The sequence below is a fragment of the Puma concolor genome, chromosome B3, assembly GCF_028749965.1.
Source record: "Puma concolor isolate L17-30 chromosome B3, mPumCon1.1.hap2, whole genome shotgun sequence".
Lineage (NCBI taxonomy): Eukaryota > Metazoa > Chordata > Mammalia > Carnivora > Felidae > Puma > Puma concolor.
This window is the reverse complement of record NC_141672.1, coordinates 4,991,631-5,006,337: the sequence shown is the minus strand read 5'-3', so window position 1 is coordinate 5,006,337 and position 14,707 is coordinate 4,991,631.

Sequence of the window (14,707 nt, the reverse complement as noted above, 5' to 3'; positions counted from 1 at the left end):
AGCTCCTTTGGTTTGGGCTGGAGGCTGTGGGCGAGCCCACACGACGAGGGTTAACCGACCTGGCCAGTTAATCAGCCTAAGCTTTCAGCAACGCGTGATGAGTGATACGTGGGAACATACTTCGTATCGAGTGCACGAATCTGCCCTGAAATCAGCCAAGTATTCATCACGATGACGTGCTGATTTTCCAGGCAAATTAAATCATCGGTCGCAGCCTAGGTGGGTGGAGAGGAGTCGCCCCCTCATGTTCCTGCCCTGAGTGCCATCCTCGAGGGCTCTCAGTCAGCTCCTCGCCTCTGGCCCCCGGTACGGACACTCGAGAAAGCTGTTGCTCACGTCCGGACACGGCAGGATCTTGGCGGCTCCTTCCTGAGGGCTGCCGGGCGGCTGTCACAATTCCACATTTTCCGGACAGGAAGGAGCCTCCTGAGTGTCTGTAACAATGACCCCTTCCCACAGAGCAGAGGTGGGGAGTTGGAAAGGTGGCCAGGACCTTCTCTACTGTCCAACTCTGGTCAACTCAGAACTTGCAGGGTTACAGGGACAGGACAACTAGGGTTGGGGCCCCTAGCAGAGGCTCAGTGAGGTTAGCTCTGGTAATAAGCACCCCCCCCACACATTTCAGTGGCTTCTGATCACACATTTATGTGGTGCTCGACCCACACATCCCGTCTTTAGTGGCTTCGCCCTCTCTGAGCTGTCTCTGCTCCAGGACCCGGGCAGTCGGTACAGCCCTCCTCCCAGGCACCGCTGCTGGCTTTGGGGTCATAGAGGAACACCCACTGTCCTTAAATCTGCTCCCTGAAAGGGCTGCACAAGGCACAGGAGAGCACCCAGGGCAGGAAACAGATGGCTTTCTGGGAGGACAGGGAGGGGGTCACTGAGACCCTTGCAGTTGGGACCATCTTTGGAAAGTAGCCCCTGCATCTCACTTACCTATTTATGTTTTTTTTTTCAATTTTTTAAAAATATTTATTTATTTTTGAGAGAGAGAGAGAGAGAGAGACAGGCAGAGTGTGAGCAGGGGAGGGGCAGAGAGAGAGAGGGAGAGACACAGGATCCGAAGCAGGCTCCAGGCTCTGAGCTGTCAGCACAGAACCCGGTGCGGGGCTCAAACTCACAAACCATGAGATCATGACCTGAGCTGGAGTCAGACGCTTCACCAACTGAGTCCCCCAGGCACCCTGTATTTATGTTTAAATGTGCATGCTGGGGGCACCTGGGGGCTTCAGCCAGTTGGGCATCCGACTTCGGCTCAGGTCACGATCTCGCGGTCCGTGGGTTCGAGCCCCACGTCGGGCTCTGTGCTGACAGCTCGGAGCCTGGAGCCTGCTCGGGATCCTGTGTCTCCCTCTCTCTCTGCCCCTCCCCTGTTCATGCTCTGTCTCTCAAAAATGAATAAACGTTAAAAAAAAATTTAAATGTGCACGCTAGATCCAGACAGTTGATTTCACCTTGCTTCTTGCTTCACGGCACACAGGTCGGCTGTCCGTGTCATTTCATGCCATCCGTTTTCATCTTGTCCCCAATCCGCGCGCCCAGCTCCCCCCTCAGCCCCGGAGGCGCTCACTGGAAAGTCTGAAATCCGTTCTTGACTGCATGTTTAACCAAAAACCATGTAACTTTTGGGTGTTTTAAGTATTGTTTCGGTTGTGAGTACATTCTGTTGAACCATAAAGCTCCTGTTTCCTACTTTTTTCATTCAACAATATGCCCTGAAAATCTGTGCTGCCTGTTGCCGTGTTCGCCACGAGTTCAGTCAGTGGTTTTCGTGGCTACGGGATTCTGTTTTGTGCACCTGCCTCTCTACTCCCTCTGTCCTCTGCTGTGGACACGGGCCGCCTTCTCCAAAACCAGGCTGCAGCACATGTACCCCGGTCCTCAGGCCCCTGCGTGGACCCAGGAGGGGGACCGGTGCGTGGGGACGAGCCACACAACACCGTGCAAAGCGAGGCGCCAGCCGGTCCCCCCAGCCCCCACGGCCGCCTGCCTCCTCCGTGGTGGTGCGCTGGGGCCCCAGTTCCGCACGTCTCCATCAACAACTGCATTGCCCCGACTGATGTGTTCACGCCGTTGATGTCTTGGTATTATTTTCGCACCCCCACCCAGATTCCTAGTGCGAGGCACTATCCCTCCATACGCTTGTGAGCCTCTCGGGCTTTTCCTTCTTCGAATTGTCCCTTGTTACTCATCTTTTTCCCACTGATTTGTCAGAGTCCCTTCTATGCTGTACATAGCAGCTTCTGATCAGTTGCAATGTTGTAAATGTCATGTCACAGCGTGTCACCTGTCCCTTAACCCCGAGTCTGCTTCCCGTCCACCGACACCTTCACTTATTGTCTTAAGCTCTCTCTTCTGATTTTTTTTTTAATTTTTTTTTAACATTTATTTATTTTTGAGACAGAGAGAGACAGAGCATGAACGGGGGAGGGTCGGAGAGAGGGAGACACAGAATCTGAAACAGGCTCCAGGCTCTGAGCTGTCAGCACAGAGCCCGACGCGGGGCTCGAACTCACAGACCGTGAGATCATGACCTGAGCCGAAGTCTGACGCTTAACCGACTGAGCCACCCAGGCGCCCCTCTCTTCTGATTTTATCACGGTGGTGTGGTAGAAGGAATTTTAAGATGGCACCCAGAGCCCATCCCGGTGCATCTGCTGGGCGTAATCCCCTCCCCCAGAATCCTGTGGTGGGGTATCACTTCTGAAATCAGGTTACTAATCAGTTGCCTTTGAGTTAACAAGAAAGGAGATTATCCCTATGAGCTTGATGAAACCAGGTGAGCCCCTTGAAAACGGCCAGACCCTTCCTGTAAGACCGATTCCAGGGGCGCCTGGGTGGCTCGGTCGGTCATCACCTTCATCTCAGGTCATGATCTCACAGTTCGTGAGTTCGAGCCCCGAAATGGGCTGTCAGTGCAGAGCAGAGCCTGCTTTGGATCCTCTGTCCCCTTCTCTCTCTGCCCCTCCCCTGCTCATTCTCTCTCTCTCTTCCAAAAATAAACATTAAAAAAAAAAAAGAGAGACACCCGAGAGCTCTCTCCCCACCAGGTGAGGACCAGTGAGAGGACAGAGGTCTGCAGGCCAGGAGGGTGCGCTCCCCAGAACCCGGCAGTGTGGACGCCTCATCTTGGGTTCCAGCCTCCAGAGCAGCCAGATAAACGTTTCTGCCGCTTGGGCCTCCCTCCTCCTCCAGGCTTTCGGAGTCTGTGGCCGCAGCCCGGGCAGACTTTGAACCGGCACCGCTTTGAGCACAGCCTTTCGAATGCTCTCAGTTCTGTCTCTGCTTTTTCGTGTCTTCTTCGTGTCCTTTCCATTTCTTAAATCTTAATGTGTTCCTCTCTAGAGGTTTTCTACATTTATTTCTGGCTTAAGTTTCAGATACTTCAGTTTTCTGTTCCTCTTGCGAATGTATCTCTTTTTCTATTATATTTCTAATTGGTTAATACTGGTGTAGAAAGCCACTAATTTTAGTAAGTTGATCGTGTATTCAGCAATCTCGCTAAACTCTATTATTAGTTCTAACCAGTTTCCTGTTCACTCTGGTGGGTTTCTGGGTAGATGATAGATGGTCTGTGCAGAACAAGGCTGTGTCTCTTGCCCTCAGACCCTCCATTTTCTCCTCTTTTATTTTTATTTAATGTTTAATTATTTTTGAAGGAGAGAGAGACAGAGTGTGAGTGGAGGAAGGGCAGAGAGAGAGGGAGACCCAGAATCCGAAGCAGGCTCCAGGCTCTGAGCTGTTGGCACAGAGCCCGACACGGGGCTTGAACTCACAAACCACGTCCGTTTTCTCCTCTTACAACACAAGCCAGAGCCTCCGTGGTAGTCGGACTGGCTGGGGTGTTTCTACTTGTTTGTTCCCGACATTACTTGAAATAAATCTAAAGTTTATCTACGGAGTATCAGGTTTTCTGTAAATTTTTAACGTACGAAATCTTTATCATATTAAGAATGTCCAGGGGCACCTGGGTGGCTCAGTCGGTTAAGCATCCGACTTCGGCTCAGGTCGCGATCTCACATTCCATGAGTTCGAGCCCCGCGTCGGGCTCTGTGCTGACAGCTTGGAGCCTGGAGCCTGCTTCGGATTCTGGCTCTCCCTCTCTCTCTGCCCCTCCCCCTGCTCATGCTCTGTCTCTGTCTCTCAAAACCGAATAAACGTTAAAAATTTTTAAAAAAAGAACGTTAATTTCTATTCAGAGTTTCCTGAGAATCATTAAAAATCACAAAAAGATGTTGAACTTCATCAAATAAAGTGCTGCATCTCTTGAGAGTTATTTTATTCCTTTATTCCAATAATATGGTCATAAATAACATTGACAGAATTTCTTTTTTTTTAATATATGAAATTTATCGTCAAATTGGTTTCCATAGAACGACATTGACAGAACTTCTGGAGCTGAATCGTTCTTACACTTCTAGAATAAACTCAGTGATGTCACTTTTCAAAATGCACTGGAGGGTTAATTAGCGAGCGGCTTCTTTGGGATTGTGCCTCTATTTTTATAAGTGAAATAGACCTAGGTTTTTTCTTCTATTGGCCATATCTGAACCTGGAATAAATGTTATTTTTGCCTCATAAAACAAGTTGGGCAGATTTCCTTTTTTTTTTTTTTTTTCTGTTGTCCTTTTTTCTGGAACAAGTTCTCTAAGAATGTTCATCTGATAACTGTTTCACAGAGCTTCATGTAGAGCTCTCTGTGGACTTGAGGACGTCTTAAGGGGAAAGTCTTTACCATTTCAATCTCTTAAGGGCTCAGGCTTATTACGTTATTAGAACCTCCCATATCTTTGCTTTACGTTTGTGACTCCTTGATCTATTAGTTCTAAGAGGGACATTTTTAATGACAGTTTTAATTGAATTAAATTAATTCAATTAAAACTTTTTTTTCGCCCATGGCAAAAATTAAATTAAATTTAATTTGTCTTTTTTCTCCACAGCTTCATTGGTTGTGTTCTAATGTTATCTTTTTAGGAGAACATATGCCTCGTGATTGTTATATTTTCCCCAACATATTCTTTTCACGGAGACCTGATTTGCATGTGGTTAAATGCACACATTGTAAGAATGCAGCTCAAGGAGTTCAGACAAATGTGCACACCAGGTACCTCACTCCCAAACCAAGATCTAGAACATTGTGGTCACCCCGGAGAGCTGCCATGCGCCCCATTCCAGCTGCTGTCCTAACTTTATCACCATAGCTGGCGTGCGTGCTGCAAAATGTCATGTGGATGGAATTGTGTGGTATATACTCATTTCTTTTCATATTTATTCGCCCAACATAATGCATTGGCTAGTCACTGGTGTTGCACGTACCAATCACACATTCCTTTTCACTGCAGACAAGTTTCCCACCACGTGAATAAACCACCATTCATTTATCCATTCTTCTGTTGATGGTTATTTGGGCTGTTTCCAGTTCTTAGCGATTATGAATGAAACTCCTATGAATAATTCTATACAAATATTTTATGGTTTCATGTTTGCGTATCTCTTAGCTAAGGACCTAACAGTGGAATTGCTTGATCATTGGTAAGTACGTATTACTTTAAAAAAAAAAAAAGTTTATTTATTTACTTTTGAGAGCGAGAGAGAAAGTGCGAGCGCACAAGCAGGGGAGGGGCAGAGAGAGACGGAGAGAAAGCAGACTCTGTGCTGTCAGTGCAGAGCCTGATGCAGGGCTCAGTCTCACAAACCATGAGATCGTAACCTGAGCTGAAATCAAGGGTCAGATGCTGAACTGACTGAGCCACCCAGGAGCCCCGGTAAGTGTATATTACTTTTATAAGAAATTGTCAAAGAATTTTCCACAGGAGTTGCATCGTTTGAGACTTCACAGCAATTTATGAGAAGCTCAGTAGTTCTATATCCTCATCAACACTTGATATTGTCAGTTTTTAATTTTAGTCATTCTGTGGGTATGAAATAGATTAAGTTCATGGTGGTATTAAACTGCATTTCTCTGATCGCTAAAAATGCGGAGTACCTTTTCAGGAACATATTGGCCATTTGTGTGTGTGTGTGTGTGTGTGTGTGTATATGTATATGTATGTGTATATATATGTATGTATATATATGTATGTGTGTGTGTATATATATATCTATATATATATATTATGGTGAAGAGTCTACAAATCTTTTGCACCTATTCTATACAGCTATCTTTTCACTTTTGTAGGAGCTCTGTATACATTCTGAATATAAGTCCTTTTTCAAATATATGTGTTGTAAATATTTTCTCCCAATATGCTGCTTGCATTTTCACTTACCAAAGGAGTCTTTTCATGAGCAGAGCAGAAATCTTTAATTGTTATGAAAGCCACTTTAATCTGTTTTTCTCTTTTACGGTTACCATTTCTGGCACCTAAGAATTTGTGCGTACACCAAGGTCTCAGAGATATTTTTCAATGGTTTATCTTTTACGTTCTGATCTGTGATCCACATCAACATAATTTCTGTATGGTATGACATTGGAATCGAGATTCATTTTTTTCCCATATGAATATCAAGTTGTTCCAGAATCATTTGCTGGAAAGCGTTTCCTCTCCCCGCAGAATTACAGTGGAACTTTTATCACATTTCAGTTGGCATATATACGTGAATCTGTTCCTAGACTCTATATGCTGTTACACGGATCTATTTGTCTATCCACATGCCAATACCATCCTGAAATAATTCCTGTAGCGCTCTAGCGATTCTTGGAATCAAGTGGTGTGGGTCCAACGATACTGTTTATCTTTTTTTTAATCAGATAAATTTCTTTCTTTTGTTTCAGCTTATTTATTTCTTTTGAGAGAGCGAGCACAAGTGGGAGAGGGGCAGAGAGAGCGAGGGAGAGAGAATCCCAAGCAGGCTCCACACTGTCAGCACAGGGCCCAATTCGGGGTTCAAACCTACGAACCACAAGGTCATAACCTGAGCCAAAGTTGGATGCCTAACCGGCTGAGCCACCCAGGCACCCCACACTATTTATCTTTTGCCTGTTTGTGCTGGCTATTGTGGGTCCTTTATATTGCTGTGTAAATTCGTTAACAACATAATTGAGATATAATGATTTACATACAATTAACTGGGTAGATTTTAAGTGTACAATTTGATAGGATCTGATATATGTGAAACCATCACCACTAGGAGGAAAATGAACACATCCATCACCCCTAAAGGTCTTGTTCTGCCCCTTTGTGATCTCTATATTCTTCTCTACCCTCCCCCCAGGCTACCACTGACCTGCTTTCTGCACTACCATTGCTACGTATTTTCTAGAATCATGCTGTATGTCAACTTTGTCTGAGAGCTTTCACTCAATTTCTAAAATATGCGTACATATTGTTAAGGGCATCAATAGTTCTTTTATTACTCAGTAGTATTCCGTTGTACGAATGTACTAAAATCTATCCATTCCCCTTTTGCTGGAGAATTGTGTTGATTTGGGTTTGCCAATAGAGCATTCATGTATAAGAGTTTGTGTTGACATACACTTTCTTTCCAGATGTGTAAATATCTGAACATGGAGTGGCCAGAACATATGGCAGAGGTATGTGTAACTTTTTTATTTATTTATTTTTGAGAGAGAGAGAGAGAGAGAGAGAGAGAGAGAGAGAATGCGCGCACAAGTGGGGGAGGGGCAGAGAAAGGGAAGGAGACACAGAATCGGAAGCAGGCTCCAGGCTCTGAGCTGTCAGCCCAGAGCCTGACACGGGGCTCGAACTCACGAACCATGAGATCATGAGATGAGCTGAAGTCGGACGCCCAACGGACTGAGCCACCCAGGTGCCCCAGTATGTTTACCTTTTTGAAGAAGTGACAAATGGTGTTTCAAAGTGGTCCCTCTGGCCGTAAGAGTTTCTGATGCTCTGCCACGGTTGCCAAGGTCAGTCTTTCAAATTTTAGCCCCACTAGCAGGTATCCAGTGATATTTCATTGTGGCTTTAATTTTTCAGTTCACCAATGACTACTGACGTTGAGCATAGTTTCAAGAGCTCATCTGCCGTCTATGCGTCTCGTTGGCTGAAGTGTGTATTCAAATGTTTTGCCCATTTGGCAAATTAGGTTGTGTTTTCTTATTATTCAGTTCTGAGAGTTTTATATATTCTAGATAACAAGTTCTTGTGCGGATCTATGCTTTGAAAGTGTTTTTCTCTTTCTGCAACTTGTCCTTTTATGCTCTTAACAGGATCTTCTGAAGAGCTGTTTTTTACTTTGATGAAGTACAATTTATCAATTTGTTCTTCTATAGATGATGCTTTTAATGCCACATCCAAGAAATCTTTGTCGAACTCAAGGTCACAAAGATTTTCCCTTATATTTTCCCCAGAAGATTTACGGCTTAAGTTTTTGCATTTAGGTCTAAGACCCATTTTCAGTCCATTTTTGTACGTAGCGCCAGTTATGGATCAAAGTTCAATTTATGAGATATGAAGGTCCAATTGATCCTCCACCATTTGTTGAAAAGACCATCCATTTCCCCACTTTTAAACCTCTATCAAAAATCAATTTTCTATGCATTTGTGGGTCTAATTCTAAACTCGCTATCCTGTCCCGTGAACCCATTTGTCTATCTTGTGGTCAGTATCACACTATAGTTTTTAAATAGCTCTTGAAATCAGGTAGAGTTAGCCCCTCGAATTTATTGTTCTTTTTCAAAGTTATTTTTGGCTATTTTAGCCCCTCTGCATTTCCATGTAAATTTTAAAATCAGCTTTTTCATTTCCACAAAACGAACAAGACCAAAAAACACAACTCGTTGGGATTTTCATGGTGACTGCAGTGAATCCATAGATGAATTGGGGATGAATTGGAATTTGAAGTTTATTGAATTTTCTGATCCATGAACAAGGGACCCCCTCTCCTCCAGGGGCTCCAGTCTCATGTAGTGTAAGACTACTTGAAGGTATAGTATATTGATGCCTTTCCCGCTTAAAGTTTTCCTCTCTGTGTTTCATTTGGGGTATTTTTTATTGCTATATCTGGAAGTTTACTCTTTTCTTCTGCACTGTGTTTATGCTGTTAATTCCATCCAGTGTATTTTTCATCATAGACATTGTAGTTTTTATCTCTAGGTATTACATTTGGGTCTCTTATATTCTCCACGACCCCACTTAACTTTTAAACATAGAATACAGTTATGAAGACTGCCCTTATCTGTTCATTCTAACATCCCAGACAGTTCCAGGTTGGTTTCAACTGATTATTCTTCTCACTATGGGACTTTTCCACTTCTTTGCTTGACTGATCATCTTTGATTGGATTCCAGACCTTGGGAGTCCTACCATGTTGGGTGCTGGATTTCTAGAAATATTCTTGAGCTGTGCTCTGAGGTGCAGTTAAATCACTTGCAAACTATTTGATCCTTTGGGTTTTGTCTAATGGTTTGTTAGGTGAGACCAGAGCTGTGTTTAAGCTAGGGTCAAGGCTGGGTCAAAGGTGAAGAAAGCAAGGTGCCTGGGGTGCAGAATTTAAGGAGACACTTGTTCTCAGGGTCATGCCTGTGTGGGACCTCCTTAAATGCTGGGCTGTAGGGGTCTCACTCTCATCCTAGCCCTGATTAGGACTAATCATGTTCTGCTACTCAGGCAAGATCTTTCTAAGTACTTTAACCAAAGCTCCATGAATCATGAAATGTTCAGCCTGGCTGTTAGAGGCCATATTCCCAGTTTGGTGTGAGCACCAGGCACTGTCCCCAGCCTTGGGTAGTTTCCTCACATACATATGCTGATCGCACTCAGGGGGACCCTCTGCAGACATCTGGGGTTCTTTATACTGCCTTCTCCTTTCTGATACTCTGCCCTGTGAACTAGGCACCTTGGTCTACCTGGGCTCTCATCTTGACCTCCTCGACTTGGGGAGTCTGCCCAGCTCTGCCTGGGCTCCCCCAAACTGCACCACAGCCTACAAATGGTCTCACGGCGATAAGCTGGGACCACGTGGGAATCACCTCACTTGTGTCGTGTCTCTCAGGGATCACTGTCCTTTTTTGCCTGATGTCTAAGGTCTTGAAAAACATTTTTTCATGTTCTCTTGTGTTGTTGTTGCTGTTAGTGCCATTATTTCAGAAGAAACAGTAAATTTGATTCTTGTTATTCTATCTTAGCTGGAAATAGAAGTCTATTTCTATGCAAATTTCAGAATCAAATTTCAGAATCAATTGATAAATTTCTGTAAGAAAACCCACTGGGATATTGACTGAGGTTGTGTTGAACCTGTAGATCAATATGGAGAAAACTGTCATCTTCAGGACACTGAATACCCCCCGTCTCTGAACATGCCATAGCTCCCCATTTATTCCAGTCTTCTTTAATTTAGGAACACAATATTTTTAATTTTTCATTTTGTTTAATCTATTCCTGAAAAGTTAACGTTTCATGTTCTTTTAAATGACATTATTGTTGGCCTTTCATTTTTACACTGTTTCTTGCTAGCATCCAGACATAAAATTTATTTTCGTATACTGACCTCAGACACCGCGTATCCTGAAACCTTGCTAGGAATATTACTCAGCCATAAAAAAGAATGAAATCCTGCCATTTGCAACAACATGGATGGACCTAGAGAGTATAACGCTAACTGAAATAAGTCAAAGAAACACAGATATCATGTGATTTCACTTACACATGAAATCTAAAACACGAAACAAAGAAACAAACACGCAAACAAATGAAGAAGAACACAACAACCAGAAACAGACTGATAAATACAAAGAACAAACTGCTGATTGCCAGAGGGGAGCTGAAGCAACATAGGTGAAGGGGATTGAGAGGTACAAACTTCTAGTCATAAAATAAATAAGTCACAGGGCTGAAAAGTACAGCATAGGGGATACAGTCAATAATGTTATCACAACTGTGTAGTGATAGTTGGTGACACTTATTGCCTGTAATGTATAGAACTGTCAAATCATGATGTTGCACACCTGAAACTAATATAATACTGTATGTCAACTTCAATTAAAAAAAAAAAAACCACCAAACGTGCATTCCTGAAATAAACATAACCTGGCCATTATTTATTATCCTTTTTATACACTGTTGGGTTTGATTTACTGATATTTTGTTGAATAATTTTGCTTCCAGTTCCTGAGCAATCTGGGTCTGCGATTTTCTTTTTCTTTAGTCCCCTATTCAGTTTTGCTATCAGTTGTACATTGGGCCTCATAAAATGAGTTGGGAGGGGCACCCGGGTGGCTCAGTTGGTTGAGTGTCCGACTCTTGATCTCAGGCCAGGTCTTGATCTCAGGGTCGTGAGTTCAAGCCCCATACAGGGCTCCGTGCTGGATATGAAGCCAAACAAATACATGCATACGCACACACGCACATACATACATAAATAAGAGTTGGAAAATTTTTATGCCTATTTTCTGAAAAAGTTTGTGCAGCATTGGTATTATTTCTTCCTTAAGGGTGTGATGGAGATAAAAAATGAAGCCATCTGGGCCTGGAGTTTTGTGAGCTTTAAGTTATAAATTCATGTTCCATAATAAATAAATATAGGGATTCTCAGATTTTCTGTTTCTGCTTGTCTTAACTTTAATAAGTTGCATTTTTCAAGGGAATTTTCCATTTCGTACAGGTTGTTAAATTGATTTGCATAAATTTGCTCATAATATTCCCTTCTTATCTTAGCAGTGTCTGTAAACCAAGAGTGATGGTTTGTCTTTCATGCCTGATATTGGTGATGTTTTTCCCTTTTAAAAAATTAATCTTGCTGGGTTTTTATGAGTTTTATTAATTCTTTAAAAAAATGTTAATGCTATTTTTGAAGGAGAGAGACAGACCATAAACAGGAAGGGGCAGAGAGAGAGACAGACAGACAGACAGAATCCAAAGCAGATTCCAGGCTCTCAGCTGTCAGCCCAGAGCCTGATGCGGGGCTTGAACTCATGAGCCATGAGATAATGACCTGAGTTGAAGTAGGAGTCTTAACCGACTGAGCCACCCAGGTGCCCCGAGTTTTTAAAATATTTTTAAAGAAACAACCCTTGGGTTTGTTGGTTTTCTGTGTTGCTTGGCCATATTCTATTTATTCATTCTCATGCTATCTTGAGACAGAAGATATGGTCATTGATTTCAAATCTTTATTCTTTTCTAACATAAGCATGTTCAGTTATAATGCTTCTCTAAAATTTCTTTAGCTGAATCCCACATATCTTTTGAAATAAACCTGTAAATTTCAAGAATACTTTTAGATTTATGATATAAGTTGCAAAGACAGTACAAAAAGCTCCCGTATACCCAATTCCCAGTGTCCCTGTTAATATCGTACGTGTATGATGTAAATGTACGTACACATCTGTGATAGATTTGTCAAAACTAATAAACTGACATTGATACATCATTATTGACCAAAGTCCATATTTTATGTGGATGTCCTTGGTTTTTGCCTAATGTCCTCCTTCTGTCCCAGGGTCCCATCAAGGAGACACATAACATTTGATCATCACATCTCCTAAGACTCCTCTAAACTGTGAACGGCTTTCAGGTTTTCCTGGTTTTTGATGATCTTGACAGTTTTGGGGATCACTGGTCAGGTATTTTGTAACTGTGTGCGCCCCATACATTTGGATATGTTGTGTCTTCATTCCCATCGAACGTAAGAGTTTTTCAAATTTCTGTCATCATTTTTTCTACCCACTGGTTACTTAGAAGTATATTGTTTAATTTTCTCATGTTGGAGGACTTCTAGTTACCTTTTTGGTGTTGGTTTCTGTCAGAGAGCTTACCTCCATTAATCCTACCTTTTGAAATACACTGAGATTTGTTTTACAACACAACATATATTCTGTCTAGGTGACATTTCAGGAGCAACTGAAAAGAATGTGTATTCTGCATTTGTTGGAGATAGCAGTCTACAGATGTCAATTTTATCAATATGATTGAGAATATTATTCAAATGTTCTATAACTTAAAGATTTTTGATGTACTTGTTCTAAAAATCTGTGAAAGAGGAACGTTACAGTTTCCAGCTCTGGGTTTCAATATGCTTATTCCTCGTCAATTTTCGCTTCACGTATTTTGAAACTCTGTTGTAAGGTGCAAATGAACTTCAGAGTATGTGTCTTCTTAATTAACTGACACTTCTAGTATGAAGTGACCCTCTTAATCTCTGGTAAAATCTCTTTTCATCAAAGGCAGCCATGGATGTGGTAAGGTGTAAAGAAACCACCTTGCTATTTGTTTTCTATTTGTCCCTCTCGTTGTTTTTGTCTGTTCCCCCCTTCCTGGCCTCGACCAAATATATTTAGCAACTCATTCTATCTCCCATTTTGGGTTTGGGGCATATCTCTGCATCATACTTTTCATGGTTACCATGAGAATTACATGTAATCACATTCACCTTGAATTAGTATTATACTACTTCATATATAAGAATCTTACAACAGTACATTTTATATGACCCTTTCCCATCCATGTGTCAATATGTATATTTCATTTTTACATGTAATAAACACATCACATTGTTATAAAAGCGATCACTAGTTTTAAAGAAATTAAGAAAAACAGTCTCTTTATTTACTAAGTATTTATCATCTTCAGTGTTCTTCACTCCTTCCTGTGGGTCTTTTTCTATCTAGAACTTCCTTTAGAATTTCTTTTCCTCTTTTTTTTTTTACACCTTTTTACTTCAGGACTCTTTTATACTTTTGCTTTTCTTTTAATCAACTTTACTGAGGTAAAATTGATATACAATAAACTACACATATTTAATATACGTATTTAATGAGTTTGGACACATGATACACCTGTGAAACCATTATCTCAATCAAATAAATAGATACATCAATCACCTCCAAAAGTATCCTTTTGTGTCCCTCTGTGTGTGTGTGGTAAGAACTCTTAACACGAGATCTACTCTCTAAACAAATTTTTGAGTGCATATACAATATTGTCTACTATAAGCTCTATGCTGTACAGCAGATCTCTTGAACTAATTCATCTTGCAAAACTAAAACTTCACACCAATTGAACAACACTCTTCATTTCCCCTCCTCTGAGCTTGAATTTTGAAAGGAGCAAGAGAAAAGTGACTCATCACATACAAAGTGGCAACAGAAGACTATCAGTAAATTTCTCAGCAGAAACCTTACCAGCCAGAAAAGAATGGAATGATATATATATAGAGAGAGAGAGAGAGACAACAACTGCCACCCAAGAAGACTTGGCAAGGCTGTCCTTCAGAAATGAAGGAGAAATAGTCTTCCCCAGCAAACAAAAGCTGAGGTAGTTTATCACCATTGGACCTAAGCAACAAATATGGAAAAATTCACCCAAAAGCAGAAAAATACAGTTTTTCCAAGCACACCTGCAACATTCTCCAGGATAGATAGGTATAACAAAATTCTCAATAAATTTAAAATAATTGGGGGCACATGGGTGGCTCAGTTGGTTAAGCATCTGACTTTGGCTCAAGTCATGATCTCATAGTCTGTGGGTACGAGCCCTGTGTTGGGCTCTGTACTGACAGCTCAGAGCCTGGAGCTTGATTTGGATTCTGTGTTTCCCTCTCTCTCTGCTCCTCCCTGACTCACACTCTGTCTTTCTTTTTTTTTCTCAAAAATAAACATAAAATTTTTTTAAATAATTGAAATAATCTAAAGTATCTTCTCTGACTGCACTAGAGTTAAATTAGAAATCAACAACAGAAAGAATTCAGAGAAATACTGATATACTTGGAAATCAAGCATCACACTTCTTTTTTTTTTTTTTAATTTTTT